Source organism: Pimephales promelas, chromosome 17, assembly GCF_988280905.1.
Source record: "Pimephales promelas chromosome 17, fPimPro1.hap1.1, whole genome shotgun sequence".
Taxonomy (NCBI): Eukaryota; Metazoa; Chordata; class Actinopteri; order Cypriniformes; family Leuciscidae; genus Pimephales; species Pimephales promelas.
This window is the reverse complement of record NC_142785.1, coordinates 22,994,203-23,018,051: the sequence shown is the minus strand read 5'-3', so window position 1 is coordinate 23,018,051 and position 23,849 is coordinate 22,994,203. Positions and strand designations below refer to the sequence as shown.

General features: G+C 38.2%; 1 long non-coding RNA gene across 1 annotated transcript; it reads right to left on the bottom strand.

The window, feature by feature from the left end:
• Window positions 1–3,553: 3,553 nt before the first annotated feature.
• Window positions 3,554–6,006, bottom strand: LOC120461812 (uncharacterized). Its single transcript, XR_005618251.2, has 2 exons — window positions 5,629–6,006; window positions 3,554–4,092 (listed from the first exon to the last, which is right to left on the bottom strand). It is a non-coding gene; the product is annotated as an uncharacterized LOC120461812 (long non-coding RNA).
• Between the last annotated feature and the right edge of the window lie 17,843 nt (window positions 6,007–23,849).

Sequence of the window (23,849 nt, the reverse complement as noted above, 5' to 3'; positions counted from 1 at the left end):
GTAAACACCGTGAGCAGTTACTTTTCCCTTGTCAGTGGTGTAAAATATGTATTTGGCTTGTTTCATGTAACTTAGTTCTTCTCCCTCGCGTTGTTATGGCTTTGCTATGTGGGGATACATGTGCTGGTTACATTCGTGAGACAGCTGATTCATACTCTTGTCATTGACCGTAAAACAGTTACGTTTCAGGAATCACAACCTGTCGTTTGGAGTCGACAAGTCGATCTTGGAGAGTTTTCAAAATCAGAGGGAAAAAAAAAAGCTTATTTTGTGTAGTAAATGGTGTCTCTGAGATGCGGAGGCGCGCACGCTGTTACAATCACGTCATTTTTGCTGCGCGCAGCTTTGCGCTCATGTGGACGTGTCCAGTATAAACAAGGCTTTACGTTTTAACCAGATCAGCCACAGTAACAGCTCATATTTAGCCAGATAAACTTTTACATTTTATAAAATATATAAACTAGCGGTTTCATATGGTTCTTCTCCCTCGCTGTATTATGGGTTTGCCATGTGGGGAGAAATGTGCTGGTTACGTTTGTGAGACAATCAGTAGATTATTATTATTATATTATTATATTAAGACCCTCGATCCTCACCTGATTATGGCTTTGTAAACTTTATCCATGATGTGGTTTATTATAATGGACTATGGTACAGAAACAGTGACAATGTTACACACTCTTGGCTTACTCTGTCTATTCTTTGATGTCTCAGATGACGATATGTTTGTCCCGTTTTAGCCACTGTAGCTTCTTCAAAAGGGAGGGGTGAGCAGTGGGCTGAGCCCTTGGTGCAACTCGCAAAGAAATCTGTGTTCTACACTCTCCCATATCACCAAGTAAAAGAAGCAACACTCATTATTGTACTACTTCTTCCAGCATGCATGCAGTTGAGTTCTGTTTACAACTATGAGTAGCTCAACATAAGTCACTTCCTGCGTTGCTCTGATTGGTTGTAGACAAACCTCATAATCAAACCCTATGAAGCAGTATCAGGCTCACATTCTGATTAGAATATGATGAAGTCAGGCTAGGGAAAAGTCCTAATTATTGTAAATGATGACTGCCAGGACCTTTAGAAATGTGACATCAATCATAATTGAGTATTTATCGTCAGAATATGATGATCCCTTACTAGGTCTTCTCAGAAATCATTAAAACGTGCAAATATATTCCCTTTTAAGGTTTCTCCTGGGTTTGCAGTGATGTATAATGAATACCAAACCTAATGATGTGCCCAATGAGAAACCAAGGTCAGAATTCATCGTCTATATATTTTGGATATCCAACTGAGCTCTTTTGCTTTGTATATATCTCCTGGACTGCTGTGGATTTTCACAGTTTCATGCAATGGTTTCCATGTATTCTCAAGTGCCTTTTGTGAAGTGCTGTTTTGGTGCTGGAATCTTTATCCCTTGCTTTTTGATGTAAATGCACAGTAATCTTGTTTTGTAATCGATGTAATGATTGAGCCCTGGGGGGTTCAGTCTCAAGGACTGAATAGAGACTCAAGGATTTCTCTAAACAGACACACTAAAGTCCAAAACATACAACCAAGGATTGTATTTAAAGATCAAATTTGCACAAATGGGTTTTACAGTTGTTTTGATTTTTTAAATAATCTGGAATCTATATTTTTAATAAAATCCCCACTTTTTTTGTAAAATGTGTAGACCTATACATGCATTTCTATTAACATTTTTATAATACTTTAAAAAAATGTATTTCCCCCCTTTATTTTATTCCGACTTCCCCAAAAGAAGGTTTTCCCCAATTATGGTTAAGTATGTGCACACACACACACTCTCCAGATATCTGTCAATTTAAGATGGTAATCTTGTATAATTCATTACATTTTAATAAATTAAACATATTTATGTATTTGAATCATGCCCCTTGCCCCATACATAATTTTGATATAATGACCCCCCCCCCCTCCACACACACACACACACACACACACACACACACACATCTTAACAGTTCAATACCACCAAAAAAGCATTTTTGATGAGGATATTTTCTTACAAAAATATTAATATACACTGATTGTTTAATTAATCAGCATATCATATTTGTAAAGAATAAACTGGCATATCCTATAATTCATGTGACTGCCTGCTCTAATTTGTGTATAAAAAGGGGAATAACAGTAATCTAAATATTAGCAATTACAATCATATTATTTTTGCATATTTTACATATTAAATCATCACCTAGCACTGAACAGTCTTTTTGAACCTTTTCAATCTGGGTTCATAAAAGGTCCTAGTACTGAGACAGCTCTAGTAAGGGTTGTAAATGATCGTCTTATGGCTGCAGATTCTGGTGCTGCAGTATTTTGGTCTTATTAGACCTTAGTGCGGCATTCGATACTATTTGTCACTCTATTTTGCTGGAACGTCTGGAAAATTGGCTGGTTCTTTCTGGTGCGGTATTCAGTTGGTTTCGGTCTTATTTAACAAACCGTGCCCAGTTTGTAAGATTGGGGAATTTCAAATCTGATACCGTGCCTGTTCGACAGGGAGTTCCTCAGGGCTCACTGTTGGGTCCAGTTTAATTTTTCCAGAGTATCTTTGTGAACTCATTATCCTTTATACTCGGTAACGTTCTCTTCGTTCTGTTAATTCTCTTTTGCTACATCAGCCTTCATATAAGCTCAAGAAGACTATGGGGGAACAAACCTTTTCATATAAAGCCCTGAAGATATGGAATGTGCTTCCTCTTAGTCTCAGAAATACACCAACACTGGACCATTTTAAAAAGACACACTTATTTAAGTTTTTTAATTGTTGTATTGCTTTGCTGTTTTTTGTTTCTTTTACTGTAGCACTTTGGGTTTAAGAAAAGCACATTTAGAAATAAAAATTATTTATTATTATTATTATTATTATTTATCTCCTTTAGTTTTTCAGCATCTATATTCCCTTATGATAATCCATAAACCGATGCCTGCACTTCAACAAACACAAAAGAAAGTAAATTCTAGACTGTGAACATTTTTTAGTACCACCCCTGACAGAATGCTCTGCAGCTATACTTAACCTTTGGCTGTTCCTGTGCTTTGAAATGAGTTATTGCTATTATAACAAGTAACTAGTCAAACTAGGTGATAAAGTCATCAAGTTTTCTAGACTTTCAATTGCTATGGATTTTGACATTACAGCACCTATTTGGGCATAATACAGCTGCTTTGGCAGCTTAATTATAGATGCAGCACAAAGTGCAATTCTGAAATGTTTAACACACTTCCTTCTGAGAGGAAGTAGCCCACATAGCAATTTTTCTCTGGCCCAGCTCCGGCCCACACAACCAGTTTTTGCTTGGCCCACATACCGCAATGAATGACGGTCCTAGTGTGGACCAGGTCTGGATTCCAGACAAGGGCCACACATGGGCCATAACTGGCCCAAGTCTCAGCCAAGTTACTTATCCATAACTGGCCCAGAATTGGGCCAGATCGAAATGTACATAGCAAAATTGGTTTGGCCCAGTGATGGGCCACACAACCCACTTTCACTTGGCCCAAATACAGCAATGAATTACGGTACATGACTGGACCAGGTCTGGTTGCCAGAACTCGGGCCACATGTGGCCCATGGCATAGCCATATCTCAGCCAAAGGTATGACTATAGCTGGCCCTATTCTGGACCAGGTCTGGTAGCCAGAACTCGGGCCACATATGGCCCATGGCATAGCCATATCTCAGCCAAAGGTATGACTATAGCTGGGCCTATTCTGGTCCTTTGCAGGACCAAACAATTCATGTCAGCCTCAACTGCATGATCTAGCCACTTTATATACACTCTGCTCAGCTGAAAAATGTCTGAAACACAACAGTATTCTTAAATTTTTTTTTATTTTTTTCACATTTAAACAAAACAATTTACAAAAAACAAACAAACAAACAGATTCTCTGGATCATCATTAATAACACATTATAATAACACTCATCATTCACGTTTCTTTCCCTGCTCATTTTCCATTAGTTTACCAACTAGCCTTAATGCCCTTCTTCATGAATTACCCCTATCATTGTACATCCAAGTCTTTTCCATACCGTGGCTTTACTCAGATCTTTTGTTCTTGAACCTGAAACAAACACAAAAGAGAACATTATAAATTGAAAAAATAGTTATATAAATTATTAATAATATAGGTAACACTTTACAATAAGGTTCATTAGTTAACATTAGTTAATGTATTTACTAACATGCACTAACCATGAGCAATACATTTGTTACTGCATTTGTTCATCTTTGTTAATGTTAGTTCATGAAAATACAGCTGTTCATTGTTTGTTCATGTTAGTTCACGGTGCATTAACTAATGTTAACAAGATTTTAATCAAGTATTAGTACATGTTGAAAATAACATTAACAAAGATTAACAAATGCTGTATATGTGCTATTCATTATTAGTTCATATTAACTAATGTAGTTAACTAATGTTAACTAACGAACCTTATTGTAAAGTGTTATCATAATATAGAAAGCACACACACACACACACACACACACACACGCCAAACAAAAACAGTCATAAATGAATGAGACAACAAGGTCCATGTAAGTTTTGATAAGTTTGTTTTTCAGTTTAAAATGAAATAAGCAGAAACAAGAATTTTTTTTTTTTAATTAAACAAAAATATAAGATTTTGACTATATTTTCCTTTTGGTTCACAGCTGAAATCTTCTTTTTTTTTATTTCTTCTTATTTAATTTCAAAATGAAAGACAAACTATCAAAACCCATAAACCCATTTTCTCAATTGTTACATAATTTATCAAACAAAAATTGTAACAAGTTGCATAAATAATGAGTGAGACCACAACAAAATCCACAATGGATTAGAAATGCAAACACACACACACACACACACACACACACACACACACACACACACACACACACAACAGTTTGATGTCAAATGTTTAGGAGGCTAAAATCTAATTTCTCTTTTACTCACCATGGCTATCTTACATTTAGGTTATTGCTAAAAAATACAGTCAAGCTGTTATTCAAAACTTTTAACTGCCAGTGTATACATGATAATAACATAATCGCTGTAATGATGTAGCATAATTGCAAAAAATGTATGTTTCATAAATGTTTAACTTTTTTTGTATGTGTAGTGTTACAATAGGCCTAATTTTATCTCTCTGTGTCTCTGCATATTTGAAAGGGCCTTGTCGTGAATGATGTTTATAACACAAATTAGCATTAAAATGATCAAACTTAAAATTTGATAATCTCTATAGAAGATATAAATATCATAAGAGGCATAAAATTGTTAAAATCCTCAAATCAATAGAATATAAACAAAATTAATCAATATCCTTATGATATTTATATTTTTGTGTGATGTTTCAGGTGCCAATTGCTGCTACAGTATACATTTTAGTATGTTAATCCATCAGTGTATGTCACAAAAATTGAAATAAATAAATGGCTGTGTTATAAAATAAAGATGTCTGATATATGTAATCGACGAACATTTAACTTAGTCAACTTCTACATTTTAACTAACAGCTACAATTACAATGTGGCACGTCTTTAACATTTAACTTTCCGACTATAACCTGTTACGTTACTCAAACTAACTCTAAAATTAAAAATGATCACTTACCAAACTTCGCTGGCTTTGAGGTGAGAAGTCTGCAACCGTTAGTGAAATGCAGTCAAGTGCATCAGTGCGCGCCCACTTCAAACTCCTGTTTATGTTCAAACTTCGGCAGCGCTGTATCCGGAAGTGTCAATATATAAAAACTACAAACCCATGAAGCATTGCGGTTTAGGCGCGTTTCTGGGCGCGTTTTTCTAGATGCGACCTGATTGGTAAAACTTTTAATTTTTTTTTTTTTTTTTTTTTTGGCATATTAGGACGTTGTAAGAAAGAAGAAACGATTGACATTCTTGTGCATGAAATGAGACAATCAAACAATTAAACTTTTGTATATTTAAAATGTATTGTTTTCATAATTTAAATTATTATAGATTAAACCTTGTTAATAGAGCAATGGTGCAAACAGGAATAGGGGAAACAGCTATGTTTATGATAATATTATCAATTATAAAATATCTGAAATTACATTTTAACCGTGGGATAAGTCTGGCCACATATGTGGGCCATATTTCTATATTTTACGTGTGAGCCAAATAAAACATTTAAACATGGCCCTATTCTGTTTGTTTTCCCATACAGCCATGGCCCAAAAGAATGTTTTCCCATTCAGAAAAGTCATATATTCACAAATATGTCAAACACTGTAAAATATATTGAAATACATTTTGAAAATATATTTTTGTTAAATAACATGTTAACATGTTCACTGTAAAATATATTTTACAGTGTTTCACATATATGTGAATATATTACTTTTCTGTGTGGGAAAACATTGGGATTTTACTCAAAAACATTTTAAAAGAATTTTAAATGTGGCTCAAGATTGGCCATATACGTATGGCCCACATATCTATATTTAACATCTGGGCCAAATACTCCATTTGACATCTGGCCCATGTCATGGGTGCCGTCTTAAATCCAGTGCCATCTCTGCCAAACCCGGGCCATGTTTGGCCCACATGCTGTATGCCAGTGCCGGATGAATGCCAGCTGTGCCAGACACATGCCAAATCTGGGCCAGAATTCTTTGCTACCTGGGAGGTGACTTCATTATGGTGTTTTGTGTGAAACACTCTCTCACTGTGTGGCCTTGTTTGTGGACTGTGGTGTTAATGTACGCCTAGTTAAAAAAAAACACAAGGAGCCTCGCAATTATTTAAAAAAGGACCTTATCAAAACAGACATGTAATTATTAAATAAATTAGCTGAAAGTGATTTCAATTAAGCGAATATGCAGAGCAGTATTCAAAAATGTATGCTTTGCGAAAGCCGTCATGAAAACACAAGTGAGAAAAAAAATAAAACGTTCATTAATTCTGCCCTTTATTTATTTTAATACAACTGTTTTTTCCTGTCCTCTACCTTGATTGGACAAGTTCCTTCCAGAAGTGATTGTATCACTGTCTGATCTCAGCGTTTCAGAGAGGCTACCAGTCTGCAAAGGTGCATAACACATGGTGTTAGACTTGTTAAAAACTTTACCCTAATCAAATAAAACACAGATGTCTTTAAACAAATGCTGACAAACCTTCATGCTGTTTATAATTAGAAAAGCAAACTGTGCACTTCAGCCTTCTGTCAGGATTCAAAGGTTTCATACTGTGGTAATAACACTTTGAAGAGCACGGCATGCATCTGTATGCTCTAATCAATGGTGAAATGATTTACTCATTGTATGTCTATTAACACTGATTTTAAAATGATGACTCTATCATGAGTGTGTAATTTTGTGTTGAAGAAACTGCTGTTAACAACAGGGACAGTTGCACCAGCTGTGCATAAGTTGCAAATTATGTATTAAAGGTGCAAAATGCAAGTCTCTGAGTTTTTGCAGAACTACACCCCCTCTGGCGACAAGCAAAACTGCAACCAGAGATGTGCACGCTCATGGATCACACCATAGACTGTAAAAAGGATCACACGCACGTTTGCGCGAGCTGTTCATGACCAAAGGAACATCCGCCGCACACATCTTTTGTTACAGTCATAATGAGGTAATAAAGTTATAAATCTCCAAGTCATTTAAAATATATGAAAGCCCAGCAAACAAATTTACGTTCTGGGACCGTTCTGGAAACTTAAGGTTAAGGGAACATTCCCGGAACATTCTCCTTACGTTATAAAAATGGAACCTAAAAATAACCTACATGGAACGTTCCTATAATGTTCTTGTTTGGTTCCCAAAAAAATAACCTCATGGGACCATTCGGGAACGTTAGGGGAACGTTCTGTGTTTGCTGGGTTATTACAGGATCCATTTGAGCCTTAGAGCAGACCGGAGATCTCTCCATTTGTTGAAAGCTTCCCAATGCTGTCTCTCGTTTTATTCCGACGCCTGGCACTAGACAGAAGTTTTATTTTCTTTGTCATACGTGGAGTTTGCGTTGGGGTTTGGAATGATAATTGGAATGAAAAAGAGCCGGTCTCTTTGAATCCATCTTCTACTTTTGTTGAAAGATGACTAAAGTTCTGTCGCTCGAGTTGTCTTGTCTGATATGGAGAATGGCAGCAAATACACAAACGAACCTGCCAGACATAGCCAGGCGAGCGTGAATGCGCATGACGTCATGCCCAGGCTCAAATTCGAGCCCGAATCCCTCTTATTTATTTTTCTGTACAGGATTATAGAGGCAATCGCACTGATCAGAGAAGGGCTCATTCAGCCCATCAGGCAATTGTTTGGGTATGGGTTTGGAAAATGGCTATTTTTAACATGAAATGTTGCATAATGCACCTTTAAAGTAAAAAAAAAAAATATATATATATATATTATATATATATATACTGTATACAGTAGCCATATATATTGTGTAAAACAGACACGATAGCGGAATCTATACATCTCAATTCTCCTGCTGCAGTCATCTTTGTTGTAAACCAGTTCAAACCCAGCGCTCTCTGATGACGTGATGATTACGTAATTGCAGTTTATCTGTCAATCAGCGTATAAAGCCCGCCCTGTCAATTGAATTGGCCCGACCATTTTTTTACTGATCATAATTAATCCTCAATGGAGTCCAGACTCCAGACCGAACTTCCCAACCAAAAAATGTAGTGGGCGGGCTTCGGGCTGGCATCCAAGCAGAATCCAAATCAGATTACTGAAGATCTGAATGATTTCATATTTTGTGAATAGCATTGTAACATATTTTGTGAATAGCATAGTGGATTTGATACATAAATAATATACACTGTAAAAATATATTGTTGGTTTAACTTAAAAAAATAAGTAACCTGGTTGCCTTAAAATTTTAAGTTCATTGAAATGGAAAAATTTAGTTAATACAATGAAGGAGATTAATTGAATCACCAGAAACTCAAAATATTATGTTATCTGAACTACATAAATTATCTTAGTTGATTTGACAAAAGAAAAAATGTTGTGATTACAAATCAAGAAAATATTTTTTTTTACAGTGTACTGTAGTCAACATTTGAAGCGGATCCAAAAAGTTAATCAAAATTGCCCTAAGACAAACAGGTATTGTTCAGAATTCATGTATAACTTTGATGAAAGGTTTTGATCCACTTCAAATATTGACCATGTAGGTCAATGTGTATATATGAAGAGTTCAGATGCAAAAGCCTCTAAGTGCCATTTGAAATTTTCTTCTTTAATGATGATTTTTTATCAAACTTGTATATTATGTTCAGTAATTTCACCTAAATAACAATTAATAGGTAATTATCATTCACTCTTAAATGGCAATTAATAGGTAGTCTTCATTGTCATTTAAGTGAAATTACTGAACTTAAATATACAAGCTTGATAAAAATGATCATTTTAGAAGAAAATTTCAAATGGCACTTAGAGGCTTTTGCATCTGAACTCTTCATATATATATATATATATATATATACAGATTTGCATCTTATCCTTATTTTCAGCTTTGAATGATATAACTAGACCAATAGACCAAAGAGACCAATCTTGTCTGACACAGACAGTAATTAGCAACTTGTTCTCTTACGAGAGATTCTCTCGTATTGGGTAAGTTTAGCTTGCGCTACGGGAAAGATTCATCTTCTCGAGATATTGAAGCCAAACAATTATTCTTAATTTTGTGTTTATTGTCAACGCAGTGCAGCAGCTAGCAGACCTAGAGCGGGCATCCTATTGCACTCATTGGCTGCTCTGCGGGAACTGCACAGCCTACCTGCTAGCCCGGTGTGACGTCACGTCTAATCGAGGCCACTCGCGCCCTCAAAGCGTCCTAGCCCACCAGAATGGGCGTGGCTTAGCGTTCCTGCCTTGCAGGCAGGCTACTGTCTTTTTAAGTGAGAGGTCGGTTCTGTCCAGATATTATCATGCCCAGACTACCATAATAAATTAAGCTCTTCTGGTTGAGCTGCACTGTATCAGGTCATGTTCTGTACAATAATTATAATTATTAATTAATTATTAATTATTATTTTTAATTAATAATTACAACAATAATTAATATCTAAATATGAAAATAAAGCATTCAATACAAAATGAATATGTCTCATATATTGAAATCTATGTGATACAATATTTGCTTTATTGTGCATTTGAACCACACCAGGCATTTAGTCATATTACAAAATAATTTATTGAAGCAGATACTTCACCACGTCACAGCAGCAAGCAGCTAGGCTCCTGGTTGGTTAACAGGGCACGAATTGATGCCAAACTTCAGATTTTTCAACTCGGCCGGCAAACGCGAATTCCCGAGAAGCGTGAATGCACAAAAATAACTTAATTCGTGCATGCTCAATTTGCGCCATTTGCACAAACTTGATTCGTTAATGAGGCGTATTCACATCTACCATGCTGATTCAATGACTAAAAAAAAATAAATATATAAAAAAATTATATATATATATGAAGAGTTCAGATGCAAAAGCCTCTAAGTGCCATTTGAAATTTTCTTCTAGAATGATCATTTTTATCAAGCTTGTATATTTAAGTTCAGTGATTTCACTTAAATTGCAATGATAATTACCTATTAATTGTTATTTAAGTGAAATTACTGAACTTAAATATACAAGTTTGATAAAAATCATCATTAAAGAAGAAAATTTCAAATGGCATTTAGAGGCTTTTGCATCTGAACTCTTCATATATATATATATATATATATATACACTCACCGGCCACTTTATTAGGTACACCTGTCCAACTGCTCGTTAACACTTAATTTCTAAGCAGCCAATCACATGGCGGCAACTCAGTGCATTTAGGCATGTAGACATGGTCAAGACAATCTCCTGCAGTTCAAACCGAACATCAGTATGGGGAAGAAAGGTGATTTGAGTGACTTTGAACGTGGCATGATTGTTGGTGCCAGAAGGGCTGGTCTGAGTATTTCAGAAACTGCTAATCTACTGGGATTTTCACGCACAACCATCTCTAGGGTTTACAGAGAATGGTCCGAAAAAGAAAAAAACATCCAGTGAGCGGCAGTTCTGTGGGCGGAAATGCCTTGTTGATGCCAGAGGTCAGAGGAGAATGGCCAGACTGGTTCGAGCTGATAGAAGGGCAACAGTGACTCAAATAACCACCCGTTACAACCAAGGTGGGCAGAAGAGCATCTCTGAACGCACAGTACGTCGAACTTTGAGGCAGATGGGCTACAGCAGCAGAAGACCACACCGGGTGCCACTCCTTTCAGCTAAGAACAGGAAACTGAGGCTACAATTTGCACAAGCTCATCGAAATTGGACAATAGAAGATTGGAAAAACGTTGCCTGGTCTGATGAGTCTCGATTTCTGCTGCGACATTCGGATGGTAGGGTCAGAATTTGGCGTCTACAACATGAAAGCATGGATCCATCCTGCCTTGTATCAACGGTTCAGGCTGGTGGTGGTGGTGTCATGGTGTGGGGAATATTTTCTTGGCACTCTTTGGGCCCCTTGGTACCAATTGAGCATCGTTGCAACGCCACAGCCTACCTGAGTATTGTTGCTGACCATGTCCATCCCTTTATGACCACAATGTACCCAACTTCTGATGGATACTTTCAGCAGGAATCATCTCAGACTGGTTTCTTGAACATGACAATGAGTTCGCTGTACTCAAATGGCCTCCACAGTCACCAGATCTCAATCCAATAGAGCATCTTTGGGATGTGGTGGAACGGGAGATTCGCATCATGGATGTGCAGCCGACAAATCTGCGGCAACTGTGTGATGCCATCATGTCAATATGGACCAAACTCCCTGAGGAATGCTTCCAGCACCTTGTTGAATCTATGCCACGAAGAATTGAGGCAGTTCTGAAGGCAAAAGGGGGTCCAACCCGTTACTAGCATGGGGTACCTAATAAAGTGGCCGGTGAGTGTATATATGTATGTGTATGTATGCGTGTATGAATATAAATATAAAATGACGTAAGATAAACACCAAGCAAGAAGCTTAATTATGGCCAAAATGGACAGTCATTTCATGCCCATGCCCAACCAATGCCACTTGATTTTTGAGAGGCTTTCCCTGGATCATAGGACTCTCTGAAGTTGCAGCGCAGATGCTTCACACTCAACTCAGCAATGCACCTTTTGTGCTATGGCACTGTTATTGAGAGAGACAGTCATTCGCTGACAGGCCTTATTTACTGGGCCTTTTGATCATCGAGGAGTTGTTTTTTTGACACTCATTAGTTTGTATTGTTGACTACAGGGACCAAGCTGTGTCTGCCATCCCTTTATCAAAAAGACTGAGTGTTTGGATGGAGTAAGGGACTTGGTTAGAAGCTACAGCCGCTATGTGATTTGGTCAAATAATGATGTCCCCAAAGAGAGCTGGACAAAAGAACAAATGTGGTGTTGATTTAAATCGCTGCAGCTGATTTCATTGATGCTTAAACAGTGAACATTTTCAATGCGTATATTAATCCCAGTTATTACTTTAGAGACTGAATGGGGTAAATTAAGGTTAAGAGACAGTATTTTTGTCTACTAACTGAAACAACAATGACCCCATTTATGTTGCTAGTCTATTGTACTTGCTGTGAGCTGCCTAATGTCTCTAAATTGGATCTTAGTGTCTCAGTAATTTATCCATTAAGTCAAATTTCAAAGCTTTCACAAAATTCTTTTTTTTAAATGTTTTTTTTATTTAAAACATCAAAATAGTGCCAGTTATACTTAGATTTTTTAATCAAACATAATAAAGTGCATGTCCTCTCACCTTAAAGGTGCATTGTGTGATATTTTGGAGGATCTGTTGACAGAAATGCAATATAATATACATAACTATGTTTTCAGGGGTGTATAAAGACCCAACTTAATGAACCGTTATGTTTTTATTACCTTAGAATAAGCAGTTCTCTTGCGAGAGGTTCTCTCATATTACATAAGCTAGCTTATGCTATGGGAAAGATTAATCTTTTTGAGATATTGAAGCCAAAAAATGATCCTTAATTTTTGTATTCATTGTCAGCACAGCAGCTAGCAGACCTAGCAGGTCGTCTAGCATTCTCATTGGCGGCTCAACTGCAGCTGCCTACCACTGAGCCTGTTGAAATATCTCGCCCTGTCCCTAGAAATAAGTTACTGCAGCCGTGTATTAGGCAGCCAGCGAGCCGGTAATGCTACCCGCTCGCCTGCATCCAACCGCCGTTTCTACGGCGACCCAGAGAAATCTCAAGGGTATACATATGGTTATCCGACTCACGCCATTGGTGTCCTAAGTGTAGAGTGTGCCCACATGTGAAAACAGCCAGCACTGTCAGCAAGCCGCCGTATTCCAGACAACCGTGTGTATATATATATATATATATATATATATATACACTGACAACCATATCCCACGAAGTGCGGCTATTGGAACCCAAAGGCTATTCTGCCCTGGCCATGAATGCAAGTTATCTAAATTAAACATTTAAATAAATTTGCAATCCTAAAAAAAGTTATAAAAGTCAACGAATAAAACACTGACACGATGATGAACAAGTAACAATAATATTCGGAATAACATATAATTTTACTGAATAATAAATTAAACATAATTTCTTAATGTATATTTCTAAAGAAACCTCATTGCGAGGTACCACTTGACAAAGATATTTGTTTAATAAATCATTAAAAGGACAAGTTCGGTATTTTACACTTAACCCATTCAGACCCTGTGTCCATTACAATGGACATCACATGTCAGCTCCCTTTTTTTTAACTTCTGGAGCATTTCACCTAGTTTAAAGCCTGCAGTCCATGAGATTGGACGTTTGTCATCCAATCAAATGCCAGAAAAGCTCTGCATGTAGTAATTATATATATATATAAAAAAAAACACATCGAAGAGAAGCATGGCAGCACTTCACTCCAAACACAGAAGCAAGCAACATTTTCTAAGGTGTATTTACATTTTGTATATATTTTTGAGAGTATTTCATAGTTTGTATGTAAAATATAAAGATTGAACTTATTTAATTTAAGGTAAAAAAATCGACTGTAGAATTGTCGTTTTAAATCATTTTTTTTAAATGTGTCTGTCCATTAGAATGGACAGTAGGTTTGAAAGCCTGTTACTGAAGTCACATTTTCAGTGATGCTGATTGAAATTTCTTTTATATAAATATATATATATATATATATATATATATATATATATATATATATATCACAGTACCGATACATTTTTTAAACTTTTTCATGTGCAGAATATACAGTTCTGAAGTGCTTGAACATAGCTAATGAAAATATCTCAGATGTTGACTTTATGGAGTAATGAGGAAGATGGAGATGTAAGAAAAATATCGATATTTAAAACTTTATAAAGTAAAATAACTTCCGGCCAAAAGAACATATGGATTTGACTTAAATCTAAAGTGCAACTTAAATATGAATATTTTAAATATTTTATATTAATATATATTATGGATAGATGCACTTTTATGATGGATAGATGCACTTTCATCATGGATAGATGCACTTGTATCATGGATAGATGCACTTGTATCATGGATAGATGCACTTTTATGATGGATAGATGTACTTGTATCATGGATAGATGCACTTTTATGGACTTTCAAAACAGAAACAACCATTTACAGCCAAAAGCTTGAAGGGCCAGGACATTGTTTAATATAACTGATTGTTTTCGTCTGAGAGAAGAATGTCATATACACCAAGGATGGCTAGAGGCCAGGGTGATTAAATCATGGACTAATTTAATTTTTTGGGTGAACTATGCCTTTAAAGGAAAGGTATAGTTCAACCACAAATTATATTTGTCATAACTTACTTACTCTCATGTTGTTCCAAACCTGTATGAGTTTCATACCATTATTATGTTGGACACCATCCCGCCTGCAATCTATTGAATGGGGTTTCGTGTAGTATATTTGATAGACATTTTAACAAAAGTTCCTGTCATGATAAAAACTATTTTACTGCACTCAGCAGCCCCCCCCCCCCCCCCCCCCCCGGGGTCCGTAGCACCAAGCGATCTCAATATCTCAGCTCTCAAAATTTCGACCCCCCCCCCCCCAAAAAAAACGACAGTGGTACCCCTGTCTTTTTTTTTGGTGCGAAAAAATAAGTATCCCCAATCTTCTCAAAACTCTGGATTCTGATAGGGGGCCATGAGACTTGGATCTGAGTGCAAAAATGGAGGCTTTAGACCCTTCCAGAGCTGAGACATCGAAACTCAAAATTTTGACCAGAAAAAAAAACGACAGTGTTACCCCTTTCGTTTTTTTTTGGGGGGGGGGCGAAAAATTAAGTATCCCAATCTTCTTGAATCTCTGGATTCTGATAGAGGGCCATGAGACTTAAACCTGAGTGAAAAAATGGAGGCTCTAGACCAGCCTTTCTCAAACTTTTTTCAGTCAGGGCACCTTTCAAAAGTGCATAAAATCTCAAGGCACCCCAGTGTAAAATTTAATTTAAAAACACTGCATAACCCAAATGTAAATGCAAATGTCTTGTTTAGTTAGACAGAACAGTAATGAACATAGCATAATATGAACTGTAAATAACAATAATAATAAAAACTGTATAGTACCTTTAAAAACAAAGGTTGACAAAGTAATTCACAAAATAATTAATCAGAGACACAAATGCCATAAAACCGTAAGAGGTGGACCGCCCAATACAAGAACCCAATAACAAATCCAGACCAGGAGAACTCAAATGAAGTGCAGGATGCAGTTAAAAAAAAAAAAAGGGGGGGGAAGACATTTATATATATATATATATATATATATATATATATATATATATATATATATATATATATATAATCAATGCAATAAGAAAAAGATGCATGTTAAAAAATGCACCAGAGATAAGCAGGAATGTTTTTCCATATAGTGCTTGTTTTTTTTATCCGTGCCATGCACATGCACACACACACACACACACACACACACACACACACACACACACACACACACACACCCACATACACATACGCCCACACACACAAACAATAATCCACAACGAGAGAGGGAGAACGATCTACATGCGTGCATGCAGCGCGTATACGCGCTCACACAAGCCGGGGGTGGGGGTGACCACAATCGAGACGTGAGCCTGGTGCGACGCACACAGCCGCCCTATCCTGGCAGGGTTGGATGAGAGGTGGTCAGGTGTTTGCGGAATCATCCCTTGGTTTGATAGTTTCATCCCATATATTAGACACAACGGGAGAGGGCGTGTTGCATCCCCAGTACTGAGGAAGTAGGCTGAGGCTCCATTTCACAGAAAAACTGTCCGGTTCTTGGGGGGATTTTCTTTTCAAAAAAAAAAAAAAAAACGATCCATGATGCTGTCACTAAAGTGACCTAAATTTACGTTTATTTTTACGTTTCTGTCAGTCTGAGGTGTTGTTGCTATAACGCGTTGCTATGGATTGCGTCACTTCCGTCAAGTTTCGTGTCTTGCGAGACGGATTTTTATGCTTAATTTTATATATTTATCTAAAATGAATTTACAATTTTATTAATACGTCCATATGTTTAAAAAGAAGAATGTAAATTCAAATATATTTATATATGAAATGTCAGTTGTTGTTTTTTTTTTATTTATTTTTTAGCCTACGTAATTTTTTGGCGGCACCCCTGACACAGTCAGGGGGCACCCCAGTGTGCCGCGGCACCCACTTTGAGAAAGGCTGCTCTAGACCCTTCCAGAGCTGAGATATCAGAACTCAAAGTTTCGACCAGAAAAAAAAACGACAGTGGTACCCCTTACGTTTTTTTTTTTGGGCAAAAAATTAAGTTTCTCCAATCTTCTTGAAACTCTGGATTCTGATAGAGGGCCATGAGACTTAGACCTGAGTGCAAAAATGGAGGCTCTAGACCCTTCCAGAGCTGAGATATCGAAAATCAAAGTTTCGACCAGAAAAAAAACGACAGTGTTACCCCTTACGTTTTTTTTGGGGGGGGCAAAAAAATAAGTTTCCCCAATCTTCTCAAAACTCTGGATTCTGATAGAGGGCCATAAGACTTGGAACTGAGTGCAAAAATGGAGGCTTTAGACCCTTCCAGAGCTGAGATATCGAAAATCAAAGTTTCGACCAGAAAAAAAAACGACAGTGTTACCCATTACGTTTTTTTTTTGGGCGAAAAATTAAGTTTCTCCAATCTTCTTGAAACTCTGGATTCTGATAGAGGGCCATGAGACTTAGACCTGAGTGCAAAAATGGAGGCTCTAGACCCTTCCAGAGCTGAGATATCGAAAATCAAAGTTTCGACCAGAAAAAAAACGACAGTGTTACCCCTTACGTTTTTTTTTTTTGGCGAAAAATTAAGTTTCCCCAATCTTCTCAAAAGTCTGGATTCTGATAGAGGGCCGTGAGACTTGGACCTGAGTACAAAAATGGAGGCTCTAGACCCTTCCAGAGCTGAGATATCGAAAATTAAAGTTTCGACCAGAAAAAAAAACGACAATGTTACCCCTTACGTTTTTTTTTTGGAGGGGGGGGAAAAATTAAGTATCCCCAATCTTCTTGAAACTCTGGATTCTGATAGAGGGCCATGAGACTTAAACCTGAGTGCAAAAATTGAGGCTCTAGACCCTTCCAGAGCTGAGATATTGAAACTCAAAATTTAGACCAGAAAAAAAAAAACGACAGTGTTACCCCTTACGTTTTTTTTTGGGCGAAAAATTAAGTTTCCCCAATCTTCTCAAAACTCTGGATTCTGATAGAGGGCCATGAGACTTAGACCTGAGTGCAAAAATGGAGGCGCTAGACCCTTCCAGAGATGAGATATCGAAAATCAAAGTTTTGACCAGAAAAAAACCCCGACAATGTTACCCCTTACGGTTTTTGGGGGGGGGGGGGGGGGGGGGGGGTGCGAAAAATTAAGTTTCCCCAATCTTCTCAAAACTCTAGATTCTGATAGAGGGCCATGAGACTTGGACCTGAGTGCAAAAATGGAGGCTTTAGACCCTTCCAGAGCTGAGATATCGAAAATCAAAGTTTCGACCAGAAAAAAAAAACGACAGTGTTACCCCTTACGTTTTTTTTTGGGCGAAAAATTAAGTTTCCCCAATCTTCTCAAAACTCTGGATTCTGATAGAGGGCCATGAGACTTAGACCTGAGTGCAAAAATGGAGGCGCTAGACCCTTCCAGAGATGAGATATCGAAAATCAAAGTTTTGACCAGAAAAAAACCCCGACAATGTTACCCCTTACGGTTTTTTGGGGGGGGGGGGGGGGGGGTGCGAAAAATTAAGTATCCCCAATCTTCTTGAAACTCTGGATTCTGATAGAGGGCCATGAGACTTAAACCTGAGTGCAAAAATGGAGGCTCTAGACCCTTCCAGAGCTGAGATATCGAAACTCAAAATGTCGACCAGAAAAAAAAACGACAGTGTTACCCCTTACGTTTTTTTTTTGGGCGAAAAATTAAGTTTCCCCAATCTTCTCAAAACTCTGGATTCTGATAGAGGGCCATGAGACTTAGACCTGAGTGCAAAAATGGAGGCTCTAGACCCTTCCAGAGCTGAGATATCGAAAATCAAAGTTTCGACCAGAAAAAAAAACGACAGTGTTACCCCTTACGTTTTTTTTGGGGGGGGCGAAAAATTAAGTTTCCCCAATCTTCTCAAAACTCTAGATTCTGATAGAGGGCCATGAGACTTGGACCTGAGTGCAAAAATGGAGGCTTTAGACCCTTCCAGAGCTGAGATATCGAAAATCAAAGTTTCGACCAGAAAAAAAAAAACGACAGTGTTACCCCTTACGTTTTTTTTAGGGGGGGGGCCGAAAAATTAAGTATCCCCAATCTTCTTGAAACTCTGGATTCTGATAGAGGGCCATGAGACTTAGACCTGAGTGCAAAAATGGAGGCTCTAGACCCTTCCAGAGCTGAGATATCGAAAATCAAAGTTTCGACCAGAAAAAAAACGACAGTGTTACCCCTTACGTTTTTTTTGGGGGGGGCAAAAAAATAAGTTTCCCCAATCTTCTCAAAACTCTGGATTCTGATAGAGGGCCATAAGACTTGGAACTGAGTGCAAAAATGGAGGCTTTAGACCCTTCCAGAGCTGAGATATCGAAAATCAAAGTTTCGACCAGAAAAAAAACGACAGTGTTACCCATTACGTTTTTTTTTTGGGCGAAAAATTAAGTTTCTCCAATCTTCTTGAAACTCTGGATTCTGATAGAGGGCCATGAGACTTAGACCTGAGTGCAAAAATGGAGGCTCTAGACCCTTCCAGAGCTAAGATATCGAAAATCAAAGTTTCGACCAGAAAAAAAACGACAGTGTTACCCCTTACGTTTTTTTTTTTGGCGAAAAATTAAGTTTCCCCAATCTTCTCAAAAGTCTGGATTCTGATAGAGGGCCGTGAGACTTGGACCTGAGTACAAAAATGGAGGCTCTAGACCCTTCCAGAGCTGAGATATCGAAAATTAAAGTTTCGACCAGAAAAAAAAAACGACGGTGTTACCCCTTACGTTTTTTTTTTGGGGGGGGGGCAAAAATTAAGTATCCCCAATCTTCTTGAAACTCTGGATTCTGATAGAGGGCCATGAGACTTAAACCTGAGTGCAAAAATTGAGGCTCTAGACCCTTCCAGAGCTGAGATATTGAAACTCAAAATTTAGACCAGAAAAAAAAAAACGACAGTGTTACCCCTTACGTTTTTTTTTGGGCGAAAAATTAAGTTTCCCCAATCTTCTCAAAACTCTGGATTCTGATAGAGGGCCATGAGACTTAGACCTGAGTGCAAAAATGGAGGCGCTAGACCCTTCCAGAGATGAGATATCGAAAATCAAAGTTTCGACCAGAAAAAAAAAACGACGGTGTTACTCCTTACGTTTTTTTTTTGGGGGGGGGGCAAAAATTAAGTATCCCCAATCTTCTTGAAACTCTGGATTCTGATAGAGGGCCATGAGACTTAAACCTGAGTGCAAAAATTGAGGCTCTAGACCCTTCCAGAGCTGAGATATTGAAACTCAAAATTTAGACCAGAAAAAAAAAAACGACAGTGTTACCCCTTACGTTTTTTTTTTGGGCGAAAAATTAAGTTTCCCCAATCTTCTCAAAACTCTGGATTCTGATAGAGGGCCATGAGACTTAGACCTGAGTGCAAAAATGGAGGCGCTAGACCCTTCCAGAGATGAGATATCGAAAATCAAAGTTTTGACCAGAAAAAAACCCCGACAATGTTACCCCTTACGTTTTTTTTGGGGGGGGGGGGGGGTGCGAAAAATTAAGTATCCCCAATCTTCTTGAAACTCTGGATTCTGATAGAGGGCCATGAGACTTAAACCTGAGTGCAAAAATGGAGGCTCTAGACCCTTCCAGAGCTGAGATATCGAAACTCAAAATGTCGACCAGAAAAAAAAACGACAGTGTTACCCCTTACGTTTTTTTTTTGGGCGAAAAATTAAGTTTCTCCAATCTTCTTGAAACTCTGGATTCTGATAGAGGGCCGTGAGACTTAGACCTGAGTGCAAAAATGGAGGCTCTAGATCCTTCCAGAACTGAGATATCGAAACTCAAAATTTCGACCAGAAAAAAAAATGACAGTGTTACCCCTTACGTTTTTTTTTGGGCGAAAAATTAAGTTTCCCCAATCTTCTCAAAACTCTGGATTCTGATAGAGGGCCATGAGACTTAGACCTGAGTGCAAAAATGGAGGCTCTAGACCCTTCCAGAGCTGAGATATCGAAAATCAAAGTTTCGACCAGAAAAAAAAAACGACAGTGTTACCCCTTACGTTTTTTTTGGGGGGGGCGAAAAATTAAGTTTCCCCAATCTTCTCAAAACTCTAGATTCTGATAGAGGGCCATGAGACTTGGACCTGAGTGCAAAAATGGAGGCTTTAGACCCTTCCAGAGCTGAGATATCGAAAATCAAAGTTTCGACCAGAAAAAAAAAAACGACAGTGTTACCCCTTACGTTTTTTTTAGGGGGGGGGCCGAAAAATTAAGTATCCCCAATCTTCTTGAAACTCTGGATTCTGATAGAGGGCCATGAGACTTAGACCTGAGTGCAAAAATGGAGGCTCTAGACCCTTCCAGAGCTGAGATATCGAAAATCAAAGTTTCGACCAGAAAAAAAACGACAGTGTTACCCCTTACGTTTTTTTTGGGGGGGGCAAAAAAATAAGTTTCCCCAATCTTCTCAAAACTCTGGATTCTGATAGAGGGCCATAAGACTTGGAACTGAGTGCAAAAATGGAGGCTTTAGACCCTTCCAGAGCTGAGATATCGAAAATCAAAGTTTCGACCAGAAAAAAAACGACAGTGTTACCCATTACGTTTTTTTTTTGGGCGAAAAATTAAGTTTCTCCAATCTTCTTGAAACTCTGGATTCTGATAGAGGGCCATGAGACTTAGACCTGAGTGCAAAAATGGAGGCTCTAGACCCTTCCAGAGCTGAGATATCGAAAATCAAAGTTTCGACCAGAAAAAAAACGACAGTGTTACCCCTTACGTTTTTTTTTTGGCGAAAAATTAAGTTTCCCCAATCTTCTCAAAAGTCTGGATTCTGATAGAGGGCCGTGAGACTTGGACCTGAGTACAAAAATGGAGGCTCTAGACCCTTCCAGAGCTGAGATATCGAAAATTAAAGTTTCGACCAGAAAAAAAAAACGACGGTGTTACCCCTTACGTTTTTTTTTTTGGGGGGGGGGCAAAAATTAAGTATCCCCAATCTTCTTGAAACTCTGGATTCTGATAGAGGGCCATGAGACTTAAACCTGAGTGCAAAAATTGAGGCTCTAGACCCTTCCAGAGCTGAGATATTGAAACTCAAAATTTAGACCAGAAAAAAAAAAACGACAGTGTTACCCCTTACGTTTTTTTTTGGGCGAAAAATTAAGTTTCCCCAATCTTCTCAAAACTCTGGATTCTGATAGAGGGCCATGAGACTTAGACCTGAGTGCAAAAATGGAGGCGCTAGACCCTTCCAGAGATGAGATATCGAAAATCAAAGTTTCGACCAGAAAAAAAAAACGACGGTGTTACTCCTTACGTTTTTTTTGGGGGGGGGGGGGGGCACAAATTAAGTATCCCCAATCTTCTTGAAACTCTGGATTCTGATAGAGGGCCATGAGACTTAAACCTGAGTGCAAAAATTGAGGCTCTAGACCCTTCCAGAGCTGAGATATTGAAACTCAAAATTTAGACCAGAAAAAAAAAAACGACAGTGTTACCCCTTACGTTTTTTTTTTGGGCGAAAAATTAAGTTTCCCCAATCTTCTCAAAACTCTGGATTCTGATAGAGGGCCATGAGACTTAGACCTGAGTGCAAAAATGGAGGCGCTAGACCCTTCCAGAGATGAGATATCGAAAATCAAAGTTTTGACCAGAAAAAAACCCCGACAATGTTACCCCTTACGTTTTTTTTTGGGGGGGGGGGGGGGGGTGCGAAAAATTAAGTTTCCCCAATCTTCTCAAAACTAGATTCTGATAGAGGGCCATGAGACTTGGACCTGAGTGCAAAAATGGAGGCTTTAGACCCTTCCAGAGCTGAGATATCGAAAATCAAAGTTTCGACCAGAAAAAAAAACGACAGTGTTACCCCTTACGTTTTTTTTTTTTTTTGGGGGGGGGGGGGGGCGAAAAATTAAGTATCCCCAATCTTCTTGAAACTCTGGATTCTGATAGAGGGCCATGAGACTTAAACCTGAGTGCAAAAATGGAGGCTCTAGACCCTTCCAGAGCTGAGATATCGAAACTCAAAATGTCGACCAGAAAAAAAAACGACAGTGTTACCCCTTACGTTTTTTTTTGGGGCGAAAAATTAAGTTTCCCCAATCTTCTCAAAACTCTGGATTCTGATAGAGGGCCATGAGACTTAGACCTGAGTGCAAAAATGGAGGCTCTAGCCCCTTCCAGAGCTGAGATATCGAAACTCAAAAATTCGGCCCGAAAAAAAAAAACGACAGTGGTACCCCTTACGTTTTTTTTGGGGGGGGCGAAAAATTAAGTTTCTCCAATCTTCTCAAAACTCTGGATTCTGATAGAGGGCCGTGAGACTTGGACCTGAGTGCAAAAATGGAGGCTCTAGACCCTTCCTGAGCTGAGATATCGAAAATCAAAGTTTTGACCAGAAAAAAAAAACGACAGTGGTACCCCTTACGTTTTTTTTTTCGGGCGAAAAATTAAGTTTCTCCAATCTTCTCAAAACTCTGGATTCTGATAGAGGGCCGTGAGACTTGGACCTGAGTGCAAAAATGGAGGCTCTAGACCCTTCCAGAGCTGAGATATCGAAACTCAAAATTTCGGCCCGAAAAAAAAAACGACAGTGATACCCCTTACGTTTTTTTTTTCGGGCGAAAAATTAAGTTTCTCCAATCTTCTCAAAACTCTGGATTCTGATAGAGGGCCATGAGACTTAGACCTGAGTGCAAAAATGGAGGCTCTAGCCCCTTCCAGAGCTGAGATATCGAAAATCAAAGTTTTGACCAGAAAAAAAAACGACAGTGTTACCCCTTACGTTTTTTTTTGGGGGGCGAAAAATTAAGTTTCCCCAATCTTCTCAAAACTCTAGATTCTGATAGAGGGCCATGAGACTTGGACCTGAGTGCAAAAATGGAGGCTCTAGACCCTTCCTGAGCTGAGATATCGAAAATCAAAGTTTTGACCAGAAAAAAAAAACGACAGTGTTACCCCTTACGTTTTTTTTTTTGGGGGGGGGGCGAAAAATTAAGTTTTCCCAATCTTCTCAAAACTCTGGATTCTGATAGAGGGCCGTGAGACTTGGACCTGAGTGCAAAAATGGAGGCTCTAGACCCTTCCAGAGCTGAGATATCGAAACTCAAAATTTCGGCCCGAAAAAAAAACGACAGTGGTACCC